This window comes from Bos javanicus, chromosome 4, assembly GCF_032452875.1.
Source record: "Bos javanicus breed banteng chromosome 4, ARS-OSU_banteng_1.0, whole genome shotgun sequence".
NCBI lineage: Eukaryota > Metazoa > Chordata > Mammalia > Artiodactyla > Bovidae > Bos > Bos javanicus.
Window position 1 is genome coordinate 16,039,435 of NC_083871.1, and position 25,950 is coordinate 16,065,384.

The 25,950-nt window shown below is 43.2% G+C and overlaps 1 protein-coding gene and 1 non-coding gene across 3 annotated transcripts in view; one reads left to right on the plus strand and one right to left on the minus strand.

Annotated features, from left to right (window-relative positions):
* Positions 1 to 25,950, minus strand: part of COL28A1 (collagen type XXVIII alpha 1 chain) — a 179,841-nt gene that overhangs the window by 41,973 nt on the left and 111,918 nt on the right. The gene's annotated exons all lie outside the window — the stretch shown is intronic.
* TRNAS-GCU (transfer RNA serine (anticodon GCU)) lies at positions 5,318 to 5,389 on the plus strand. The gene has a single exon. It is a non-coding gene; the product is annotated as a tRNA-Ser (tRNA).

A 25,950-nucleotide genomic window follows, 5' to 3' on the forward strand; every position in this document is an offset into this window, starting at 1 on the left:
ACCGTCCCCAGCCCCAGTCACGAAGTAGCTGCCCCTGGTCTGCCCACACCTGTCCTGTCGCCTGTCTCCGAGCATCTTTAGGTCTCACATCCTTTCTGCCCTACCTGTCTTGCGTGCATGTGTGTGTGCTTAGTTGCTCACTCATGTCTGACTCTTTGAGACCCCCTGGACTGTAGCCCCCCAGGCTCTTCTGTCCATGGGATTCTCCAGGCAAGAATACTGGAGTGGGTTGCCATGCCCTCCTCCAGGGGATCTTTGCAACCCAGGAATCAAACTCACGTCTCTTACGTCTCTGAAATTGGCAGGCAGGTTCTTTATCACCAGTGCCACCTGGGAAACCCCCTACCTATCTTAAACTCCCACAGTGGAAGCACTCCATCTTATTTATCTTTCTGCCCTTTGAGGTACCTATTCCAGGGCCCTGCATATTGCCCCAAGCTAGAGACAGTGGGTGTGAGGACGAACCATCTTTTTGGTAGAAGTTGCCTAGAAACCATGCATCCTGAACGCTGTCTTATTGAGCCTCACAAACCCCCATTGATATCTCGGTAAAATTCATGATAGGCATTTAGAGATCCATGTGGAAAAGAGATAACAAAATTGAGATGCATGGAAATGTGCCAGCAGAGATTTTCTGATGGGGGTCAACCTAAGGACGTATCTATAAGTAGGCTGACTTTATTAACAGCTCCTGTGGCACTGGCCTTGGAGACAGCTGAACAAAGCAGGTGAGGAGTTTGCCACCAGTCAGAAAAAGCACAGTGACTCATTTCAGAAGCATTCTGCTGACTGCACAGGCCACTGCAGCCGTGCCACCAGGGTGTGAGCTCGGTGGGAGCTGCTGAGCTGGGAAACCACAAATGCCACCACAGCAGCAGGAGATGGGACCTCTGCTTTGGGGCCCTCTAGCCCAGTGTTCAGTCCCTGTGAATAAGCTTGCTGAGTGAAAGGGTTCCAGGAAATGTCGCAGGCTTTCAAATTACTCTTCTTTTCTCAATATATCACTTCATTAACAGATAAGAAGCAGCACTGTGCTGATTTAATGCTGAGGTAGGCTGAATAAGGGCCCCAAAGATATGTGGATTGTGATACCTGGAACCTGTGAAATTTGCCCTATGTGGGGGAAAAGGGATTTTGGCAGGTGTGATTAAGTTACAGGTCTTGGGTGGGGAGATTGTCTTGGACTACCTGGGTGAGTCCTAAATGCATTCACAAATAGTCTTATAAAAGAAATGCAAGAAGAGACTTAGGGGGCATAAGAGAAGTCCTTGTGATTGAAACAGCAAAACAGAGATGGGGAGAAAAGATGTAAGCCACTGGTTCTGGAAATAGAGAAAGGGGCCATAAAATAAGGAATACAAAGAAGGTGGCTCCAGATTCTGGAAAAGCCAAAGTAATAGAATCCCCTCCCCACCACACCTCACCTCCCGGCCTCTGGACTCCCTGTCAGTGTCTTAACTGTGGCCCTATAAGATTCATTTTAGACTTCTGTGCTCCAGAACTACAAAAGAATAAATTGGTACCATAATAAATCACTGGATTTCTAGTCATTTGTTTCAGCAGCCATATGAGACTAACATGTTATAGTTCCTCCCACCTTTAACAGATCAGATCACAACACAGATAATTTTGCATCAAATTACCAAAAACTAATATGGCTCAGAATTCATTTGTATTTCAAATGTCATCAAGGGACACTTCTAACATTAATGCGTGGAGGCTGTGAGCAGTGCCCAAGGTGGCTTTGGGTTCTGCAGGCAAAGACAGTTCCCTGAGAAGTGATGCTCTTCTCCTTCCAGGAGAGAAAGCAGTGCTGAAAAATATTTCACTCCAAAGGGAAGGCTATGCAATATATATGACTTTGCCTTTGCAGCCTAGTTGGAAACTGGCCGAAGAAGGCTCTGAGTCACTAAGCATAATGGCTCAGAATCAACAAGTCCGTCCCTTCTAAACTTGCCCTGGCTCCAGTATACATCATCTGTGAGCTAATTTGTTACAATAGCTTCTTAATCCATGTCTTTCCTTCCGCTCATATGCCTGTATGCCAGGGATTCTCAACTGTAGGCAGGAGGAAGAGGATGGCTCAGGAGACCCTCAGGATGCAAGGGGAAGAGAACATTTCCAAGTACACAGCCCATCTTCTATCCTGACACCACTACCTAAAAAGGGAAAAGTGAGAAGAGCTGCTGGCGGAGTGTTCTGGATATGTGAGTGGTATGGAAACAAAAGAATGAGAAACATTGCCCCAAACTAAAAGACAAATACATGAAAACACTCAACTGGCCACGTCACGTGCTAAGCCACTTCAGTCATGTCAGGCCCCTCTGTCCATGGGATTCTGCAGACAAGAATGCTGGAGTGGGTGGCCGTGCCCTGCTCCAGGGGATCTTCCTGACCCGGGGATCGATCCCACATCTCTTATGCCTCCTGCATTGGCCCGCGGGCTCTTCACCACTAGTGTCACCGGGGAAGCCCAGCTGCACCACTCTTATTATTAAAAGTCTTCCAGATTATATACCCAAGAGAAATGAACACAAAAATGTGCCCACAGGTTTCACAACAGCATTATTTATAATAGCCAAAAAGTAGGAACAACACAAATGTTCCCCAGTGGACAAATGGATAGACAAAATGTGATGTATCTATACGGTGGAGTATTATTTGGCCAAAAAAAAGGAAGTTCTGATACAGCATGGGTGACCTATCATGCTGAGTAAAAGAAGCCAGCCATGAAAGACTGCATTGGGTGATTCCATTTATGTGAAATGTCTGTAACAGGCACATCCACAGAGACAGAAAGTCGAGTAGTGGTTGCCTGGGGCTAAAGGGTGAGTGGGAAGGGAATGAAGAGTGACCACTGTGAAGGATGGGGTTTCTTTTGGGGATAATGACAATGTCCTAACATTAGGTTGCATTGCTAGATGCACAATTCTGTGAAAATAGTAAAAATCATTACATTGTATATTTTAAGCAAGTGACTTGCATAGCATGTGAATTATATCACCAGAAAATTTTTTTGAAAAAATAAACACTACCTGGCCTTTCTTGGAGAAAGAAATGGCAACCCACTCCAGTATTCTTGCCTGAAAAATCCCATGGACAGAGTACATTGTGGGCTACAGTCTGAAGGATCGCAAAGAATTGGACATGACTAAGCACAGCGCCAGGCCTTTCTATCATCAGAGCAGTGGTTTTCGAAATTTGGTGTATCAGAAATACATGCTGAGCTTAACACAGGGACTACTGGGCTCTTCCCTCAGAGTTACTGGCGCCTTAGGTCTAGATGGAGCCCGAGAACTTGCATTTCTAATAGGTTCCTAGGTGATGCTGACTGAGCTGGTTGGTGGCCATGCTTTGAGAGTCACTGATTCATAGGTGCCAACTAAAGCTCTTCAGCTTGGCCATGAAGGCCCTTCACAGTCTGGGCCCCACTGCTTTGTTAACTGTCTTTTCACAAGCTTCGTCTCATCTTAGCCTTGATTCATACAGGTCTATTTCTGGTTCCCTCATTTTCTGGCCTTATGTTGGATGTCATTTTACACCCGTTGTGTCTGCTATGGCACAAAACAGATACTCAGTTAATGTTTTTAGACCATTGATTGTACCCAGATCACCCCAGCACCCTAAATCTCACACCAACAGGTAACTACTGCCTCCTTAGAGCTGGTGCTAGCCACTCGTCCCAATCCCCTCGGATAGGGGCCTTCAATAAATGGGAATGAAAGAGCTAACCAGTCTTCATGAAGCATAAACCGAGAAATTCCAGGTTTACCAAACTGTATAAGGCCGTGCATCCTTGAGCATATAGCCAGAGGGAAGATTCTAAGTAGAGTCACCTAAGCTTTAACTGTGTGGATCACAATAAACTGTGGAAAATTCTGAAAGAGATGGGAATACCAGACCACCTGACCTGCCTCTTGAGAAACCTATATGTAGGTCAGGAATCAACAGTTAGAACTGGACATGGAACAACAGACTGGTTCCAAATAGGGAAAGGAGTACGTCAAGGCTGTATATTGTCACCCTGTTTATTGAACTTATATGCAGAGTACATCATGAGAAATGCTGGGCTGGAAGAAGCACAAGCTGGAATTAAGATTGCCAGGAGAAATATCAATAACCTCAGATACACAGATGACACCACCCTTATGGCAGAAAGTGAAGAGGAACTAAAAAGCCTCTTGATGAAAGTGAAAGTGGAGAGTGAAAAAGTTGGCTTAAAGCTCAACATTCAGAAAACGAAGATCATGGCATCTGGTCCCATCACTTCATGGGAAATAGATGGGGAAACAGTGGAAACAGTGTCAGACTTTATTTTTGGGGGCTCCAAAATCATTGCAGATGGTGACTGCAGCCATGAAATTAAAAGACCTTACTCCTTGGAAGGAAAGTTATGACAATCCTAGATAGCATATTCAAAAGCAGAGTATTACTTTGCCAATAAAGGTCCATCTAGTCAAGGCTGTGGTTTTTCCAGTGGTCATGTATGGATGTGAGAGTTGGACTGTGAAGAAAGCTGAGTGCTGAAGAATTGATGCTTTTGGCCTCCATCTCTGGCCATATCAGTCTGAAGAATTGATGCTTTTGAACTGTGGTGTTGGAGAAGACTATTGAGAATCCCTTGGACTGCAAGGAGATCCAACCAGTCCATCCTAAAGGAGATCAGTCCTGGGTGTTCATTGGAAGGACTGATGTTGAAGCTGAAACTCCAATACTTTGGCCACCTCATGCGAAGAGTTGACTCATTGGAAAAGACCCTGATGCTGGGAGGGACTGGGGGCAGGAGGAGAAGGGGATGACAGAGGATGAGATAGCTGGATGGCATCACTGACTCGATGGATGTGAGTCTGGGTGAACTCCAGGAGTTGGTGATGGACAGGGAGGCCTGGCGTGCTGCGATTCACGGGGTCACAAAGAGTCGGACACGACTGAGCAACTGAACTGAACTGAACTGAAGCTCATTGTGCACAGACTTCAGAAACATCAAAAGGAAATGTGTGGTGAAAGTCTTTTCTGTTGAAATGAACAGAAAAGTACAGCAGGCAGCTTTATACATGAGCAGAAGGCAGCAGGTCCAGGATCACAGTGAATGTGTCTGCACTGTCACGCTTCCAGGTGTGAAACCTGGTGAAAAGTGATCTTTACACCCTCACCAGATGAGTCTGGGGAGAGGGAAATGTGTTTAGACTATATATTACATGTTTGATTATATTGAAAAGAATATACTGGGCTTCCCTGGTGGCTCAGTGGATAAGAATCCACCTGCCAGTGCAGGAGACACGGGTTTGAGCCGTGATCCAGGAAGATCCCAGTGGCTTCCCTGGTGGCTCAGATGGTAAAGTGTCTGCCTGCTATGCAGGAGACCTGGGTTCGATCCCTGGGTTGGGAAGATCTGCCTGGAAAGGAAATGGCAACCCAGTCCAGTATTCTTGCCTGGAAAATTCCATGGACTGAGGAGCCTGGTAGGCTACAGTCCATGGGGTCACAAAGAGTCGGGCACGACTGAGCCACTTCACTTCACTTCACTTCACTTGACCAGGAAGATCCCACATGCCATGGAGCAACTAAGCCCATGCACCATAACTCCTGAGCCTGTGCTCTAGAGCCCGGGAGCCACAACTACTGACCCACGTGCCGCAACTACTGAAGCCTATGCACCCTAGAGCCCGCACTCCGCGACAAGAGAAGTCACCGCCATGAAATGCCCACACACTGCAACTTGAGTAGCTCCTGCTCTCTGCAACTAGCGCAAGTCTGTACAGCAATGAAGACCCAGCACAGCCAACAATAAATACATAAAATAAAAAAAGAATATGCCAATGTGACATGAAGCCAGACCTTCCCTTAGGTCAAAGTTACTTCCTGTCGGTAGGTTTGCTGAGACCTGTTAACTTGTGAGGTGCATGGGAAAAGCAGAGCCAGGGGTGGATTACAGCCACACTTCGCCCCAGGACCTCCGGCAGCCAGTCTGATGACCTCCCATGGAAGCAGAATGCCTGCCTTGTCAACACTCTCCCAGATCAGACCCCCGGCCATCCAGACACTTAAATTGCTGCCCTTCCCACCTAGAAATTCTGAGGCACTGTTGACACTGGTGTCGAAAAGCCACCATGGAAATGCATCACTCTCAAATGCTTGTATTTGAGATGCAGGTATGGGACAGATGCCTCTGCCTTGTTCTCCTAGTTTTATTGCCTGTCACCAAGCATGCCAGTTACTGAAAGACAATCGCATTCTATAAGCTGGTTATTCTGTACCAGGAATTAAAAGTACAGGAAGGGTTACTAGCTAGCTGCTCTCTTAGAATATCTTTCACCAGAGGATTCAAAGTATTAGCTCTTCTATGTGTCTCTTTCCGGATACCCTATGGGAATTAAACACGTAATATTCATAAAGTCCTAATGAGGCCCTTAAACAAGAGTGTTATAGGCTTATTTCATTTAGCATAATGTCCTCCAGGCTGACCATTGTTGTCACATATGCAGAATTTCCTTCTTTTGCAGGGGCGGTGGATAGTAACCTACTGTGCGTTTATACCACATCTTCATTCATTCTTTCATTGCTCATTGGGCACTTAGGTTCTTTCCGTATTTAGGTTATTGCAAATAGTGCTGCAGTGAACATAGGAAGACTGAGATGAGCTAGTCACAGAAGGACAAACACTGCATGACTGTACTTATGTGGGCTTCTGAGGTGGCAGTAGTGGGAAAGAACCTGACTACCAAAGCAGTAGATGGGAGTGTGACCCCTGGGTCAGGAAGATCCCCTGGAGGAGGAAATGGCAACCCGCTCCAGTATTCTTGCCTGGGGAAATCCCATGGACAGAGGAGCCTGGCAAGCTACAGTTCATGGGGCTGCAAAGAGTCAGACACGACTGAAGTGACGGCATGTACTGTGTGAAGTAACGAAAACAGTCAAACTCACAGAAGCAGGGTGGAATGGTAGAAATGAGATAATGGGTAGAAGTCTCAGTTATGCAAGATAAATAAGCTCTAGAGATCTCCTATACTGCATGCTGATATACACTGAAAAATTTGAATAGATCTCATACTAAGTATTCTCACCAAAAAAATTTAAAACTGAAATAGCTGAAAATTCATTTTCATGAATTTCAATGAAAATTTTTTTCATGAAAAAATAATGAATTTGTTTTAAGAATAGAAATGATAAATATATTCAAGTCTGTTTTTATTAAATGAAGAAAATTGTATTAATTGTTAAAAGTTGAAAAAATAGTACACTGGAAGCTTATGGTTAATGCACACTTGCTTTAGGCTGTCCCCAGCCCCATTCATTTATATGCCCTGTTTTCCTTTCTCATTGCTTTTAACTTGTCGTGATAGTAACTATTCCTGACAATTCGAATACCAGTTTCAGAGGTGCAGAACTTACTCACATGAAAAGTTTTCTTATAATTTTTCCCTGAAAAATTTCTAGACTGTCTGCATAAGCTGCTTAATGACAACCTAAGAGGTGCCCTTGCTACACCACAGAACACACAGATGTGGGTGGCATACCTGAGACCCGGAAACAATGAAGCCAAATGAAACAATTTGAAAACAAAGTCACAGCTTCCTATAAAAGCATATCTTTCAAGAAAACTCTGTTATTAACAAAGTTAACTCAGGCTTTAATCACACCATGCTTACTTAAAGGATAAAGCAAGAAAACCCTTGAGTCAAAGTTTAACAGTAAAAGAGACAATATAGGAATAATGAAATTAGACTCCCAAATTTTTGTAAGCCTACACTCATGGTCACAGTGAAGTTGAAAACCACATCAAAGGATTAGCAGCAGCAGAAAAATTCACAAGTAGGCAGATCTCAGTTGAATATAAGGAAAGAAAGTCTATCAATGGTAGATATAGAATAAGCCTTTAGAAATACAGTGAAATGAACATTCAAGTATGGGAGAATACAAAAACGTTCTTAAGGGAAACATATAAATAGCTTATATCCATGTACTAGACAACTATGTAGATGTTTTAAAAATACAGTAAATCTTTATGCATTGATTTGAAGGGCCATTCTTGCCCAGATAACGGGGAGGTGGGTAGGGGGAGGGGGTTGGGGGAATTATGTATAAAATGATTTTTAAAGGTGCTGTATATGTGTGTGTATCCAGTGGAACATATGGAAGCCACACACCTAACTGCAAACAGAGGCACCCTTTACAGGCTGGGACTAAGGGGAAAGAGAGAAACTTTGACAACTTTGTGTGATGATGAGGTATTTGGATTTGATACAAGTATGCATTATTTTCATTTTAAGAGGTAACAGAGCTTTTTTAATTTGTTACAAGGTCTTTGGGAAACATGCAAGAAAGGGGAGAAGCTTCTATTCCCTAGCATACCCAGGGTCTGGAAGGCCAGATACCCTTGAGAATGTCATGGAATATTCTTGTGATGGATGAGAAGTGGATGAGGAGACGCCCTTATAATTCAAAAGATCAAGGGCAGGCCTCTAGCAACTCCCTTCTCTCTGGCATCATGAATATTTCCTCGTTCACTCAAGCTTTGCCATCAGCATACAGCATACCTTACTGCTGCTGCTGTTTAGTCGCTTCAGTCCTGTCCAATTCTGTGTGACCCTATGGACTGTAGCCCACCAGGCTCCTCTGTCCATGGGATTCTGCAGGCAAGAGTACTAGGGTGGGTAGCCATTCCCTTATCCAGGGAATCTTCCCAACCTAGGAATCGGACCTGGGTCTCCTGCATTGTAGGCAGATTCTTTACCACTGAGCCATCAGGGAAGCCCACAGCATACCTTATCTCCCACCTTAAAAAAAAAACAAACTTCCTTAATCGCACATTTCACTCCCTCTATCAGCCCATTCCTATGTTTCCCTGTATGCTCTGTCTTCACTTCCTTTCCCACCGTGATCTCTTTTTGCAACTTTTTATTTTAAAATAATTTCAAACTTACAGAAAAATTGCAACAATAACACAAATATTTCCCATGTTCAACCAGATTTATCAATAATTGTTCAGATTTCTCCCTATGTTTTATTCTGTGTGTATGTTTGTGTTTATGCATGAACGTGTGTGTATAGTTAACTATACCCTCCTCCTTAAAACATGTCACCTGGCTTCCAGGAACCACCTCCTCTTGGTTCTCTACTACTGGCTACTTCTGTTTCCTTTCCTTTTCACTGTAAAAGCCTCCTGATGCTGAGGACCCAGGGCCCATTTCTTTTTCCAATGTGTATTCACTCCCCATGTGTTCTCATCCACTCTCAAGACATTAAATATTATCTGTATATTGTTAAATCAAATGTGTATCTCCTGTCTTGATCTCTCCTCCACACTCTACATTTCTATCCCCAAATACCTACTTCATAGCTCTGATGGAGGTTTACTTTTTGTGTCCAAATCAAAATTTTAGACTTTGTGAGCTATTTTTTTCCATATTAACGCATCCCCATTTTCCTGTAGTTTCTCCCATCTGAGAAAGTGGCAACTCCGTCCTTCCCATTGTTTGGGCCACAAACCTTTGCCATCCTTAAGTCCCTTATCTTACATCCCCCACACGCAACCCGGAATCCAGCTGACCAGTTCCAGGAGTGGAACCCCTCCCTTTTCCCACCACTACCACCCTGGGCTAAAGCACCACCATCTCTTACCTGCACTTTGGTTCCTACCATAACTTTTAATTTAGCTTTCTCCTTCCCACATGCTGCCAGGACATGACGAATGTCAGGTCACTCGTCTACCAAAGCTCTCCACTGGTTTCCCATCACACCTCGTGACTCCTTGCATCCCGGTCATCCTGTCCTGATGTTCTTTGAGTACTGCCAGGCATGGGTTCTTATCCCAAACCCCTCACTAAGAAGCCTCAGAAATCTTCCTACCCACTCCTTGAGCTTCTACCCTGCTTTTCCACGTGCAACATGGAATATCAAGGGCCAGGGATGCAGAACAAAGAAGGACAAAGACAGTGGCCAACAAGGAAGCGTTCTGGCAAAAGAAGCAAAAGCAGGTGGTCAAGGATTCTCCCTCCCAACCGGAGCAGTGCTGTGCTGAGTCTTTTGTTCCTTTAATTCATACTTTCGCCTCCACCATCAGTGCAGCTGTAAACTCTGGGAGGCTGTTTGTTATCCACATTGGCTAATGTTATTAGGATTTAGTTCCTGTTCATGATTCATCAGCACAGCAACCAGGGTTAAACTTAAGGACATTTTGCTTCTTGTCAAGGCTGTTCACAATGCCACCATTTTATGCAATGAGAAGTGGTAAATTATAAATGCCAGTATTTTATGGCTCAGAAAGCATGGACTCTTCTAGACGTGTGGAATACGCTTCGGTCTCATGAGTTCCCAGTCCCATCTCCTACACCAATCTTTACTCAGCATGTGAGAGAATGCATGTAGCAGATGTCTCAGATGGAAAGAAATTTGCTTTATAAAGATGTTTATAGAATCAGACTCTGTAGACTTGTAGTTTTCACTGTGGGTGAAATAAATATCAAGTCAAAATAGTAAACAAAATCATCTTATCTTTTGTAAGGTAAAGAGCCCACAAACCCTATCCACTGGTCCCTATCTTCTTCTCCTCTGCATGGTATGATCTTTTTAAAAAGTAATTGATTTTTATTTTTTGTCCGTGCTGAGTCTTCACTGCTGCACTGGCTTTTCTCTAGTTGCAGAGAGCAGGGGCTGCTCTCTAGTTGAGGTGTGTGGGCTTCTCGCTGTGTTGGCTTCTGTTGTTGCAGAGCACAAGCTCTAGGGTGCTTGGGCTTCAGTAGTTGCTGCACGTGGGCTCAGTAGTTGTGGCTCACAGGCTCTGGAACGCTGGTTCAAGAGTTGTGGCACACGGGCTCTGTTATTTCCTGGCATATGGGATCTTCCCAGATCAGGGCTCAGACCCATGTCTCCTGCGTTAGCCACCCTTAGCCACCAGGGAAGCCTTGATCTCTTTTTTAATTAAAACATTTTTTTTGGTATATGGAAACCCTGTAGCATCTAAACACACGTATAGGTGTTTTACTGAACCTCACAGTCACTTCTGTCCCCTACATTCAGGTCAGTGCCCAGCACATGGAAGACGCTGACTGATATTTGTTGAATGAATGCTCTGGAAATAGGCAAGATGATAAATATTGAGGAAAGCTATAGACAGGGCTCATTTTTCTATTAGATACCTATATGTACCAGATGAGTTGGTTGGATGGTATCACCAACTCAATGGACATGAGCTTGAGCAAGCTCCAGGAGTTGGTGATGGACAGGGAAGCCTGGCGTGCTGCAGTCCATGGGGTCACAAAGAGTAGGACACGACTGAATAACTGAACTGATGTGCCAGGCATGTGTTAGCTGCTCAGGATATGAAAACAAAAATACAAGACATCTGCCATCTCGCAAAGCTCACGGTCTGGTGGTTAGGTAAGAAAACAAGCACCTTTGGTACAATGTGGGGAGCACTGTGATGGGGGTTATCTGGTGGACCGTGGAAACACAGGATTACGATGACAGAGAGAGCTTCTGCAGGCAGGGCTATCTAGTGTGTGCCCTGACAAATGAGTAAGAGAGAGCCTGCTGAAGTAAGGGGTAAAAGGGATCTCCCCAAGAAAAGGGAACAGTATATACAAAAGCCCTGGGGCCAGGGAACACAGCTTTCACTGGAAACTGAAAGGCTTTCAGTGTGATTAGATCTTTGGAAGCTAAGGGTTGAGAAGACTTAAGATTGGGTGCCTAGATCATACAGACTATGGCTAATTTTTTTTAACTGATCTCTTTGCGTATGTGTGTTAGTTGCTTAGTCATGTCTGACTCTTTGTGACCCCATAGACTATAGCCCACCAGGCTCCTGTGTCCATGGAATTCTCCAGGCAAGAATACTGGAGTGGGTTGCCATTCTCTTCTCCAGGAGATCTTTCTGATCCAGGGATCGAACCTGGGTCTCCTGCAGTGCAGGTAGATTCTTTACTGCCTGAGACAACTGGGAAGCCTTATCTCTTTGGATACATGTTAAAAATGTTTCAATTTATTTTCTTGATATATAAATACATACAGGTTTTAAAAATTATACAAAAGATTTTGGATAATATACTTGCATCCATATCTTTACCATGGATGAAGGTTTAGTTTATTTAAAAGACCATTACATATGCTTTCTAATGGCCAATAGAAGACAGATGCCTCTTTTACTGGACTTTGGCAGAGAAGTCAGGTCAAAACAAATGGTACTTCTGTCACATGTATGTGATAAACCCAACAATTTCACCTATGTGTATGAGCATATAATTATCACTGATTGAGGAGAGACAAAGGGCTGAAAGGGAAACAGGCCGATGTAGAGAGGAAAATTCCTCCTTTGTTCTCTTCAGATGCATGATGAGACCATATGTCTAGGGTTAGCATGTTTTATTTTTGTGCCACAGTCCAGATATAAAATACAGTTAGTATGGTTCAAGATTCAGTTGGTAGATTTGCAGTCAGATTTATCTATCTGGCATCAATTTTGTCAGACAGGCCACTAGGTATAAATCCTTTCCTAGAGAATTAAATATATGTAAACTAGATTATAAAACTTGGATTTTCAGGTGCCATGCATAATTGCCTCGATTCCTAAATAATCTTCTTAGTTTAATCCTTGTCCTACTACCTCTATTCTCAGACCAGCAGTCACCATTATTCTTTTTAAAAGTCGTATCATGCTGTTAGTCAAAACCCAGAAAATTGCTACTCACTTCATTCTGGGTATTACCCAGAGTCCTTACAAGGTCCTGTATGGCTATATGTGATCAGACACGCCTTCAACTTCACTGATGTTACCTTTCTAACCTCATCTCCAGCCACACAACTGTCTCTGCTCTTCTTTAAGCAAGCCAGGAGCCTTCTGCTACCAGAGCCTTTCCATGAGCTCTCTCTGCCTGGGGTGCGCTTCTCTCAGAAACCCACAAGCCTGCCTCCCTCATCTCCTCCAGGTCTCTGCTCAAACGTTATCTTCTCATGATGCCATACACTTAAAACATCATCAAGGCTCTCTATCCTCCTAACCCCCCTCTCTCCTTTATTGCATAATAGTTTAAATCTTCAAGTATACTGTATAACTTATTTATTATATTTATTGTCAATAGAATGCAATTTCTATAAAGATAGGAATCTTTGTCTCCTTTGCTCATAGTATATCCCAAGCACCTAGAACAGAGCCCACATATTTACATATATTCAATATTTACTTTTTGAGTGAGTTACTGAAATAAAAATTTTGTATAATTAGCCAAGACTGAATATTAGAGTCAGTGTCCTTAATTTTGAGCAGGAAGATGATCTGATTTTAAAATTGGTATATAAACTTATTTTCCTTATATGCAGAACAAAAGCATTCTGTTTTGGAGGGCATATTGTGTGTGTGTGTTAGTCACTCAGTCATGTCTGACTCTTTGTGACCCCATGGACTGTAGCCCACCAAGCTCCTCTGTCCATGGAATTCTCCAGACAAGAATACTAGAGTGGGTTGCCATTCCTTTCTCCAGGGCATCTTCCTGCCCCAGGATCCATGTCTCCTGCATGGCAGGCAGATTCTTTACCATCTGAGCCACAGTGCATGCATTTGAAAGACATATTAGTGTTATTCATTTCACAATCCTGGAAGAGAGTATATGTGCACTATTATTTAAGTATATACTTAGCAAGAAAACAGAGCAAATGTGTTTGCTTCACAGAATCATCACAGTAAGGTAATGTAAAAGGGAAGGGCAGATTGAGGTCTGTGAAAGATTTATTTCTTTCTAAAACTAGCATCATAATAATAATAGGAACTATTGACTTAAAACCAACAGGAGCCAGTTGGAGAACTTTCAGAAGACTAGTATTCTAATAGATTAAAATTTTATCTTCTCCTTTGAAATTTAAGAACCACTGTTTAAAGGCGTAATTGCATACACCAAAAAGAAGTCTTGTAAAAGCTTACTGTCTTTACACCAATGAATAGGAATCAATAATGAATGCTTTAGTACTACTCTTTAAATGTCATCTCTACAAATATGAACCCACAGGAAAATCTGTCCATATCCAAGTCTTATACTTCCTGGCAAAAGCTACAAAGTTGTAAAAATCTAACAACTAAATAGCACTGGGTCTCTCTTTTATTTCTAACTTAATTATTAACTTAAGAGGACCATGGAAAATGTACTGATATTGCGTAATAGTTGGCCTGTCTGATGACAGGAAATGGAAGGTAAAGTTTCTTCTCCTTAGCTCTTTAATTTATTAGCATTGGTCTTTAAAAGTATTAGATTTAGATCCAATCAATCAAGAATTTACTGAATATATACACTTTGGTTATTGTGGGCAGAACCCACTATGAATACAAAAGAACCACCAGATACAATACTCTCGGGTTTATTCATATAAAACAAGTACCTTTACTTTTATAGCATTCATTGTGGTCCTGTTGCATTGCAGTAATAGATAATTGGGTCACGAAGATATACTTTGAAGAAAGTGGAATCCAGCACTTTCTGAGTAAACTTCTACCCATTCTGCCAACCAAATATACCAAGTACACAGTATCCCCTTACAATCTATAAGAGCAAGGTACTTCCACTATTAAGCTCTAAGATTTAGAAAAGAATTTATCATTTCACAAGTTCAGAGTTCTCTTAATGATGGAATTCAAGAATGGTTTATTGAACTAAAGTATATGCAAATGAACTGTTTTCTGTGTTGACAATGTGGTTACAGGTGGAACTTTACCATCATCTACTGTACAACCTTAATACATTCATTCAATTATTCACTACTTTGTTGATTAATTAAACATTTATTAAGTGATTACTATATGCCAGACCCTCTGCTAGGTGGAAATTAGAGATGAATAAAAGAAACAAAATCCTTGCTCTCAAAGACTTTCTATTTACCAAGAGAAGACAGATAATAAGTAAACAAAGAAACATTTTCAGATGGTAGTAGTGTTATGAAAACAAAATGGGAGAATATAGAGTGATTGAGAATGAAGCAGGGATCAGATGGTGTGGTCAGACATAGTCTCACTAAGGAGATAATGAAGGGAAGGATTCAACCATGTCAAAGGCCAACGTAGGGGAAACAAGAGTGCAGAAGGAAGGGACGTTGCTTTTGGAAAACAGAAAGGAAACCAGAGGGCCTTGATTGTACTGAGTGAAATAAAGGAAGATGCAAGATAAAATCAGAGAGACAGGCAGCATCCAGATCATACTCAGCCTTGGAGAGAGTTTTCTTTCCTTTCTTTCTCTTCTTCCCTTTCTTTTCTTCTTCCTTTCCACTTTTAAAATATTGTAGGAAGACTTTAAAGGCTTTTTAAGCAAGAAAGGTATAGAGTCTAATTTTTTTTTTTTTCTAAAAGAATGTCTATATAGCATGACTGTGTGGACTTAAAAAACTCAAATAGAACATCTAGAAATAATTGAAGCTACAACTGAAGCTAAAAATTCAATGAACTGCTTAAACAACAAATTCAGCACAGCTAAAGAAAGATTTAGTGAACTGGAAAATAGACTAGAAAAATATCAGCCATAATGTATCTCGGAAAGACAAGATTGAGAACATAGAAGAACAGATACAGAGGTAGAGGAATGAAACGATTTAACTAATTATGATTCCAGAAAGATGGAGACAGTATGGGGATGGGAGGACTGGATTGGATTGCTTCAGCAATAAAAGATAAGGCAAAGGATTCCAGAAATAATTTTTAAAATGCTTGTTCACAAACATCAGGAATTCTAACAACTCTTAAGCAAAATAAATAAAAAGAAATTACATCTAAGTACATCATAGACCCAAGACCATATAAAAAGAGAAAAAAGCCTTAAAAATCACAGAGGAAAGGACAAATTACCATCAGAAGAATAGCTAGCCCACCAGGCAACTTTCCAAGAGCAATAATGGAGGCCAAATGATGGGAGAATCTCCCATGCATGAGAGGAAAACCTGTGTGCCTAAAATTCTGTACTCAGAAAAGTGTGTTGTAAGACGACATTACAGAAAATAAATACAGTTTCACTCAAGCAAAAATAGTGAGAGGTTGTGCCAGTAAAAATTTCCTCTAAAGGATATTCTGAAAAATCCAAGTCAGGCAGAAGGAGACTGGTTCCAGTATGAGATGCAAGATGGATTAAAGAGAAACAGACTAGTTTGTGAATAAATCTAAATAACTCAGTTCAGTTCAGTTCAGTTCAGTCGCTCAGTCATGTCCGACTCTTTGAGACCCCATGAATCACAGCACACCAGGCCTCCCTGTCCATCACCAACTCCCGAAGTTCACTCAGACTCACGTCCATCGAGTCAGTGATGCCATCCAGCCATCTCATCCTCTGTCGTCCCCTTCTCCTCCTGCCCCAAATCCCTCCCAGCATCAGAGTCTTTTCCAATGAGTCAACTCTTCACATGAGGTGGCCAAAGTACTGAAGTTTCAGCTTTAGCATCATTCCTTCCAAAGAAACCCCAGGGCTGATCTCCTTCAGAATGGACTGGTTGGATCTCCTTGCAGTCCAAGGGACTCTCAAGAGTCTTCTCCAACACCACAGTTCAAAAGCATCAATTCTTCGGCGCTCAGCCTTCTTCACAGTCCAACTCTCACATCCATACATGACCACAGGAAAAACCATAGCCTTGACTAGACAGATCTTTGTTGGCAAAGTAATGTCTCTGCTTTTCAATATGGTATCTAGATTGGTCATAACTTTCCTTCCAAGAAGTAAGCGTCTTTTAATTTCATGGCTGCAGTCACCATCTGCAATGATTTTGGAGCCCCAAAAATAAAGTCTGACACTGTTTCCACTGTTTCCCCATCTATTTCCCAAGAAGTGATGGGACCAGATGCCATGATCTTCGTTTTCTAAATAACTCAGGATCATATAAAAATATTTTGAAGGATTTAAAATCAATTAAAATATAAGAACACAAGAATAATATTAGCGTAGGGGTTGTTGGGCCAGTGTGAGGAAAGCAGGAGACACTCCATTTTGTAGCCTGCCATCCTTCTTAAAGACTGGATGTGAACTGGGCCTAAGCCCTGCCCAAGTGAGGAGACCATTGCTAATGAAAAGCAGGTCTCCTGGAGACTTCCCTCCCTACAGACAGCAAATGGAGATTGTAGTTGAGGTCAGGCTGCCCCTGTTGGATTAACCATGGAGACATCCCCCCTTGATATATAATCATTGTTGCCCCCTCCCATCCATCAACTTTAATTGTTTGTTCTCCTCGCACCTGCTTATTGTAAAACTCAGTCATATACAACAAAGAGGTTGCTAACAGTGTCAGACTTTATTTTTTTGGGCTCCAAAATCACTGGAGATGGTGACTGCAGCCATGAAATTAAAAAACGCTTACTCCTTGGAAAGTTATGACCAACCTAGATAGCATATTGAAAAGCAGAGACATTACTTTGCCAACAAAGGTCCGTCTAGTCAAGGCTATGGTTTTTCCACTGGTCATGTATGGATGTGAGAGTTGGACTGTGAAGAAAGCTGAGTGCCGAAGAATTGATGCTTTTGAACTGTGGTGTTGGAGAAGACTCTTGAGAGTCCCTTGGACTGCAAGGCCATCAAACCAGTCAATCCTAAAGGAAATCAGTCCTGAATATTCACTGGTGGGATTGATGCTGATGCTGAAGCTTCAATACTTTGGCCACCTGATGCAAAGAGCTGACTCATTGGAAAAGACTCTGATGCTGGGAGGGATTGGGGGCAGGAGGAGAAGGGGACGACAGAGGATGAGATGGCTGGATGGCATCACTGACTCGATGGACGTGAGTCTGAGTGAACTCCGGGAGTTGGTGATGGACAGGGAGGCCTGGCATGCTGCAATTCATGGGGTTGCAATGAGTCGGACATGACTGAGCGACTGAACTGAACTGAACATGTAACCAGTCACCTGGGGGGAGGGAGAGCAGTAATAAACTGCACTCCACTGTCTTGAGTGTCCTCTGAGGTGTTTTCTGTGACTCCAGATTCCACAACAGGGTAATTAAGAGTAAGTATTGAAAAAAAGAGGAATAAAAATTTATAAATTCCTAACTAGTAAAGGGGAAAAACGCAACAGTTAAAAATTAATACATCTTTCAAAGGGAAAGAAAATATTAAAGAAATGGAGTAAGTGGGACAAATAGTTCAAAATTGGAAGGTAGAAATAAACGCTAAACGTTCACTAACCGCCTTAAGTGTAAATGAACTAATGCAAAGACATACATTGTCAGATTGGTGTTGTAAAAATCCACATATTTGTTGTCGAAAAGAAACATGTAAAGTAAGAGGGTGCAAAAAGGCAGAAGTTAAAGGATGACAGAGTAGTACCAGGAAAATTTAGCCGAAAGATAGAAACTCCATTAATCTCGGGTAGTTGCAACTTTAAGGTCAAAAGCGTTATTAAGCACAGAATCCTAAAGAAGTCAGCATGACCAATTTCCTATTTTCTTTCTTTCCCTTTCTCCTCCTTCCTCCTCAGCCCCCTTCTCTGACTTAGCAGCAGACAGTTTTGTTGCCTGTTTTTCTCCATTTCCATATTCTTTGCTCTTCTCACTTGGTCTCCCAGGGCAGAGTCCACACCCCGTGGACCTCTGAGTCTCGTCGTGATCATGTGAGAAGCGGTTCCTAATAATTCAAAAGATTATTGCTTGAAGAATCTTTCATGGGATGAAAGGGAGATTATCCTGAGGTTAGCTGTCAGTCTGAACCACCAATACCCATAAAACTCCACCATCTTTGCTTTGTTAGGGATTCTGTGAGTGACCTTGAACAGGTAACGTAACTTCCTTTCCCTTTGCTTGTTATATTTAAAGTAAGAAGTCTGCAACTAGATAAGCAGTGATGCTGATAACAAAAAGCCAATCACTGTAAAGTAAAGACATCTATAAAGGCAATATAAATTTTAGATTACAGAGTGGTTGGCTACCACTGACTTGTCACAGAGGTTTGCAGGACAAAAGAGTATGTCCTTCCACCACCCAAATCGGAAAGGACTTGATAAGCTTTGGAATGTGTGACTAGTTTCTTGGTTAGAACAGCCTCACCACGAGGCAGCTACACACATCAGCCTAAATCTTGCTGTAATTCCTAGCCTTGTGCCTGGTGATTGATTTAAAAGGTAACAAAGCTCCTGGTTGGGACACAACTGTGCTTGGGGAAAAAGTAGTACTTTTATGCTACTTTCTTTTTACAAATTTATATTATCAAGAAAAAAGAAACCTCACCGTATATTAGTATATCTCACATCTCCAAGGGCCAAGTTTACATCACCAGGTACAAAAACATTTTTGACTTTTCCAAATTTAATTATGAAAGTCTTAAATGGACCTTTTCCTCTCTCTGACATCTACCTTGACTTTGATTACTACCCAACACATAGTTATTTCAAGAAAGCCATCTAGAGCTGTGAGTGACCTTGGAACATGACTTAACATACCTGTACCTAGGTTTCCGAAAGCCTGCCTCACAGGCTGGTGAAGCTGGAATAAGATAACATGTGAAATGTAGAGATTATAGTATGACCCTAGGTGCCTCTCCAAGCTCTGAGTAGTAAAGGTGCCTCTGATCTCACTGAATGCAAAAGGGGAAACATATATACTAGGATCTTACTTCTAGCCAAGCATTGAAAGGTGGGAAAAAGATAACATATATTTTATTAATTTTCAACAGTGAAACTCATGGGCTATCAAGATGGTAGCAGCACCTAAGGGTAGTCTCTCCATGTCCTTTACTCAGCTTGGTTTTATATGGACAACCTGTTACAAGAATGAAAAGAAATACATATATAGTATTTATATCTTTGTATATTAGATAAATGTGATTGGATGGGCAAGAGGCGCAGAGGGAAGGAGGGGAAAGAAAAAGAACAATCTAAAATGGCAGCATGGAAGAGGAAGTGGCACCCACTCCAGTACTCTTGCCTGGAGAGTCCCATGGACAGAGGAGCCTGCTGGGCTACAGTCCGTGGGGTTGCAAAAGTAGGACATGACTGACCATAGCATGCGCACAATGGCAGCATGCTCACATAATTATGAATTATGTAGTAGCTTTAGTATGCAACTGCTCAAATGAAATCTTTCATATAATTTTTAACTTTTGGTGCTAATTAAAAAAATTTTTTTTAATATTCAGCACCAAAATATGGCATTGGATACTATCTTTATTACCAAGACTTTAGTCCTTTTGACTTTTCTTTTGGAATTAGGGAAACCATAGTAAATCTTGGGGCAGGATACAATACATACTTAGGAAAAAATGACTTGGAAATCAGTTTTTCCTTTAGGTTCATAGTAGCGCAAGGAAGCTGGTAGATATCAGTCTTCTGTGATGGTCACTAATCACTGCACAGGCCCTTGTTCACGGTAACTAGACAGTAAAAAGAAGCTGGTAATGCTGATTCAAGCCCCCCTAAATTGAGAGCTTAATATTTTCATTCAAAGTCTGATTTGGGAAATAGGCCATTTAAAAAGGAAATTTCAATAATGCGATTAACATAGGAAAATATTGAGTTGTCCACAAAGTTCATTTGAGTTTTTCCATAACATGTTATAGAAAATCCTGAATGAACTTTTTGGTTCACCCCAATGTCATACCATACGCTCAGATTCAGTTTCAGGAATTAAAAAAAAAAAAAGATACTATCCTGTATCTTAATTGGCTTGAAGAAATGAGAGGCACTTGGCCCAAGAGGGACATGAAAGTGAGATATACAGCTAAGCTCAGAGCCAACCCTGCCCCCCGCCCCCGCCCCAGCTAATAAATGCAAATTGCCCCTGACCTAAGCAACCTATAGTGTAGAGAGTATTATGGGATCTGTTCTTTAGGCTTTGGTTTCTAACCATGCAATTGTTTTTAATTTGGTTTTAAATAGTAATAATAATAAAAAAAGTTTAAAGGTATGAGGATGACTTCAGTGTCTGAAAATAGATTTGTGGACTTTGATGACCAGACTCAATTTTTAGCCACAGCCCTCCCCACTGCCACAGGCACTTTGGCAGGTGTCATCCCAAAACAACAAACCGTTTTATGGTTTAAACTCTCAGGTAGCTCCAATCTCTCCTTTCTACATAGAGGAATCATTATAGGAATTTGAAAATTGCAGTACAGGAAAGCATTAGAAGTTATTTCAGAGATGGTTTCTGGCATAAAGATACACTAAGTTATGCTGTCAAGTATATCCCTTATTCAGAGAAGGCAATGGCAACCCACTCCAGTACTCTTGCCTGGAAAATCCCATGGATGGAGGAGCCTGGTAGGCTGCAGTCCATGGGGTCACAAAGAGTCAGACATGACTGAGCGACTTCATTTTCACTTTTTAGTTTCATGCATTGGAGAAGGAAATGGCAACCCACTCCAGTGTTCTTGCCTGGAGAATCCCAGGGACGGCAGAGCCTGGTGGGCTGCCGTCTCTGGGGCCGCACAGAGTCGGACACGACTGAAGCGACTTAGCAGCAGCATATCCCTTATTATTTCAGTTTAATTTCTAAGTTGTGCTCAGGTTGAATACAGTGAGCATACTGTTACCACAGTTGGTTTTGTGGTCTATTTTTGATGCTGTTGTTAGATTGTGGTCAGGAGGAAGAAAGAAAAATTTAAACTGAAATATCAGAAAGTCACCATATTAAAATACGTGTGAGTGTGTGAGTTGCTCCCTTAGTAATATTAACACCATCAGACGCACAGTTCCGAGGTTCTGAGCTTAGAAGACTAAAACAACTTCTGTGTGCCAGTATACCTTAGCCTTTGTGTGTGTGTGTGCTCAGTTGCTTCAGTCGAAGTGTCTAGCTCTTTGCGACCCCATGGACTGTAGCCTACCAGGCTCTTCTGTCCATGGGATTCTCCAGGCAAGAATACTGAAGTGGGTTGCCATGCCCCACTCCAGGGATATTCTGGACCCAGGGATCAAACTCATGTCTCCTGCGTCTCCTGCATTGTAAGTCCACTCTTCACCACTGAGCTGTGGGGGATGTCCCAGGTATTTGCAACTTACTGTACATTGAACCTATCTCTGACTTCTTAGAAGTGAGAATTTTTCCTCCTTAAGTCAGTTTCATTTCAATGAATGAATCATTTCTATTTCACCTTTAAAGAGGGCAATTTCCCATGCTGTAACAAGTCCACTCTAATAAAATACCTAGTCACATGGATTCTGGAGGCACTTTCAATGTGATCAGGGTCACAGGAGCGGGCAGGGGGGAGGCAAATGGAAAGCTGGCAGGTTCCCTGTGAGATTCCCACCACAGCACGCTGACATCTGTCAAGCTTTAGCCTTTCTGGTGAAGAGACACCAGAAGGTGGCCCACATACCTGATGCATGGAATTTACAGAACCACAGTTGCTTCAATATAGTTGAAAAGACTAACCAAAAAAAAAAAAAATCTACCTGAGATTTGACATTAAGCTTAAACACTGAGCCAAGAATCTTACAAAGTTCTGGGTTCTACTTTGAATTGCTAATCAGAGAGCTTTGGTGGGAGAAGGCTGTTTTCTTTCTGGCTGTTCCTGTGCAAGCTGGGCTGACTCACCCACCATCACACCCCTGCTGATTTCCATCGCTGCTGGCTTCCCATGCAATGTCCTGGGACTCTAGCCCTTCCCTTATTCTCCACGCGAGCCTGATCACCCACCGGCTCCTCCATCTCCCAATGTGGGGCTCATTGCACCAGCTCTGCTTCCTGCCTCTCTTGCCATCCCCATCTCTCTCCAGCCTTTGAACCACAGCTCTCCTGCCGGGTTTCAGGCGGCCCTCTTACTTTGTCCCTGGCTCTGCCAAAGACAGGAATGAGCATTTCCCGTTTGTTCCCTGGTCCCACTACACCCCCAAGCCTCCTCCAGCTCTTTGGCTAGTTCTCAGCATGTCTACTCAAGGCAGTTTCTAAATTATCCACTGGTACTTCTGCTGCTGCTTGAAATAAGTAAGAAGACAGCAAGACTGAGGGTTTTGTTTTGGTTTTTTTGGGGAGGAGGGGGGCGGGGAACATAGGATAAAGGGAATGATAAAGCTGAACCCAGTCCTTGTAAACCAGGTGACTGCTCCCCACAGTATCGGGAGAGTGACAGGCATTCTGGAAGTTGCCATGGAGACCGCTCTTGCTTCCTGTTTTCTTCCTGAAACACCAGCATACTTGAGAATAATGTGTAACTTTACATTTTCCATCTTTCCTAGAAGCTGGTTCCATTTTGCCTGGCAGCAATCGCCAGCTCTTTAGTGAACCCTGGGCCCCTCTTCTTCCTGGGCACACAGGGTACACCACCTTTCTGTGAGATGAGCTCTTGCCGAGGAAACGTGGGCAGAGGTGCTGTGTGTCGCCTCTTGGCCCAGGCTTTTAGGAAGCAGGTGTGCCTCTTCCACACCCTCCCCTTTCTGCTGGCTGAGTGTGAGTGGTAGAGAGACCCCCTCCGATGGAGAAAACATAAATGGGAGTGGAGATTCTCTGAAATCCTATGCGGAAGGAAATTGTCCACCAGTGAGGAAGACTCCCTTTGGCGTGCCATGTGAATGAAAACCTCAATTGTGTTTCAGCCTTTATATATTTGTGGCTGTCTTTTTGGTACACATGTCAGGCCTCCTCTAATTAATGCAATCAATATCTCAGGTTTAAGAATGCTAGATCATATGAATGTCAGAATCTGGGCCTTCATCCTAGAAAATACAAGAGGGACTAGTCGAAAGGAAGGGAAAGCAAGAAGAAATTATAATGTGAATAACTCCAACCATTTACTGCATATGTAACCATGCGTTGAACCTTGTTTTAAACACATTACACGTACTGTCTCATTTAATTTCATTCATTTTCTGTAACAACTTTAGAAAACAGTACTGTTATTATCCCCATTATTCAGATGTGGAAACTGAGGCAAGAGGTGCAGTGCTCAGGAAACCATGATTCAGATCAGTTGATTCCATAACCCAGGCTCTGGGTGAGAAACCACTACTGCGTACTAGGCATTCTGTACAATTTTATCTTCACAACACCTATTGCAAAATAGCTTTATTATCCCCATTTTAAAGATGAGGAAGCTTTAAAGTTCCTCAAAGATAAAAACCTTATACAACTAGACAGATTCAGCCCAAGGTCTTATGTGGCTCTCAAGCTCATTCTCTTTCTGTCAGACCCTTAAGGTCAGAATCTAGATAGAGCAGTGAGGTCACTGGGACTCAGTTTCCCTCCACTTCTGGGCCCAGGAGTCTCTGGGGTTGATCTGTTAGCTCTGTGACCCTGGAACCACTATTGTCATCACGCTTTGTCAGCTTTGGAGATACTGGGATTTCCAGCCCGTGGTGTTCACCAGATTCCCCCTGCACGTCATCAAGACTGTTTGCTCACACTGATAACAAACTGGCGAGGCCTGAAATATCAGTCAGCCCATCCTTGGCCACAGCCTAACTACAGGGAGTACTTCCTCAGTCAGTGAGAGATCAGTCATGTTCAGGCCTCAGCGGAGGATGGAAACCAGTGGCATGGAGGCCCATTCATTTAATGAATAAAGGGTTTACGCACACCTGGAGTCGTAGTCTAGTCCACACCTCTGTCTTGGAAACTCCCAAAGCCGTAGAGGGCCACCAGGAATCCTATTTTCACAAAGACCTCCTGATCCTCTGAGAAAAAAATACTCTGGGAATGTCAAGGCTTGTTGGGACACAAGAACTGAGTTGAACAAAGGTGGAGAGAGGGCGTGCCTCCTGTGTAGAAATGCAGAGTGGATGTCGTCATTTCTGCCTGCCCTCATACTTGGTGTTTTAACCTCGATGACCCACCCTCTCAGTCTCTCTCTCTGGGCCCCTCCAGAGCTGGTTGACACATCAAGCCGTTCCTCAAGACCAAGCCCCACCCTTCCTCCTTCCTGACTTAATCTGAGGACTACTCTGCTACTGACATAACAGGAGAACACGATCAGTGCTGGGGGCTCACGGTGGGACAGCACAGCGGCATCACGCAAGCCCCGACCAGTGTCGTGAATCTGAAAGGCCAAGGCCACTGAGGAACCAGAGAGCCAGTGTCTCGTATTCATTCAATTCACTCAACGTTTGTGGTTGAGAGAAAGCACTGGGGCCCCTGAAGGAGCTGGAGCTCACCTGCAGCGTGCAGCCAGCCAGGCCACAGCGGGGACTGCAGAGCAATGGTGGGAGGTGACTGTGGTGCCCTGGGGAGTGAGCCCATCATGTTGTCCTGGGTTCCCACAGCAGCAGGCTTGGCTGATCCTAGAGCCCTGGGAGGGGTAGGAGGAGAGGGTGCCCAGAAGCTCATGTCTTCCACACTGAGAATCAGAAGATTACGCAGGGGTATGGGAGGGGCAGCCCCACACTCCTTCTAGTCATGCCCATCCCTTCTGCAGATGGTAGACAGAGGGGATCTTGGATCAACCCTTGCCTGATCATGTCACCCTGCTCTGACTTTCAGTCACTCTGGGCCTGAGACCAGACTCATTACTGTAGTCTAAAGGACTCTTGCCTAACCCTGTAAACCCATTCATTTCACTGTGCCACCCCCTCTAGACTCTCTGGAGCTCAAAAGTGATCATTTGATGTCTCTAAACCCCGTGAGGACAAAGTTCCCATCTTTTCACTCATCGTTTTGTACCGCACGTAGCCTACTTGTCTGACATAGATGGTGTTCAGTCAGGGTCGGTTGGTTGGTTGAATGCATGTGCACTCAGTTGCTCAGTTGTGTCCAGCTCTGTGTTTCCCCACGGACTGCAGCCTGCCAGACTCCTCTGTCCATGGGATTCTCCAGGCAACAATACTGGAGTAGGTTGCCGTGCATGCCCTCCTCCAAGGGATCTTCCCAACCCAGGGATCAAACCCATGTCTCCTACGTCTCCTTCGCTGGCAGATGAGTTCTTTGCTACTAGCACCAGCGGGGAGCCCCAGGTTGGTTGAATAATTGGTAAAGCCAATGTTCTAGGACCTAAGGTGGAGCAAATCACTTCTGTGATTGCAGCCTGGGCCCCTTATTTTCCCCACGGTTGGGATGACATCGAGAGACAGGGTACAAATTGGGCCCTG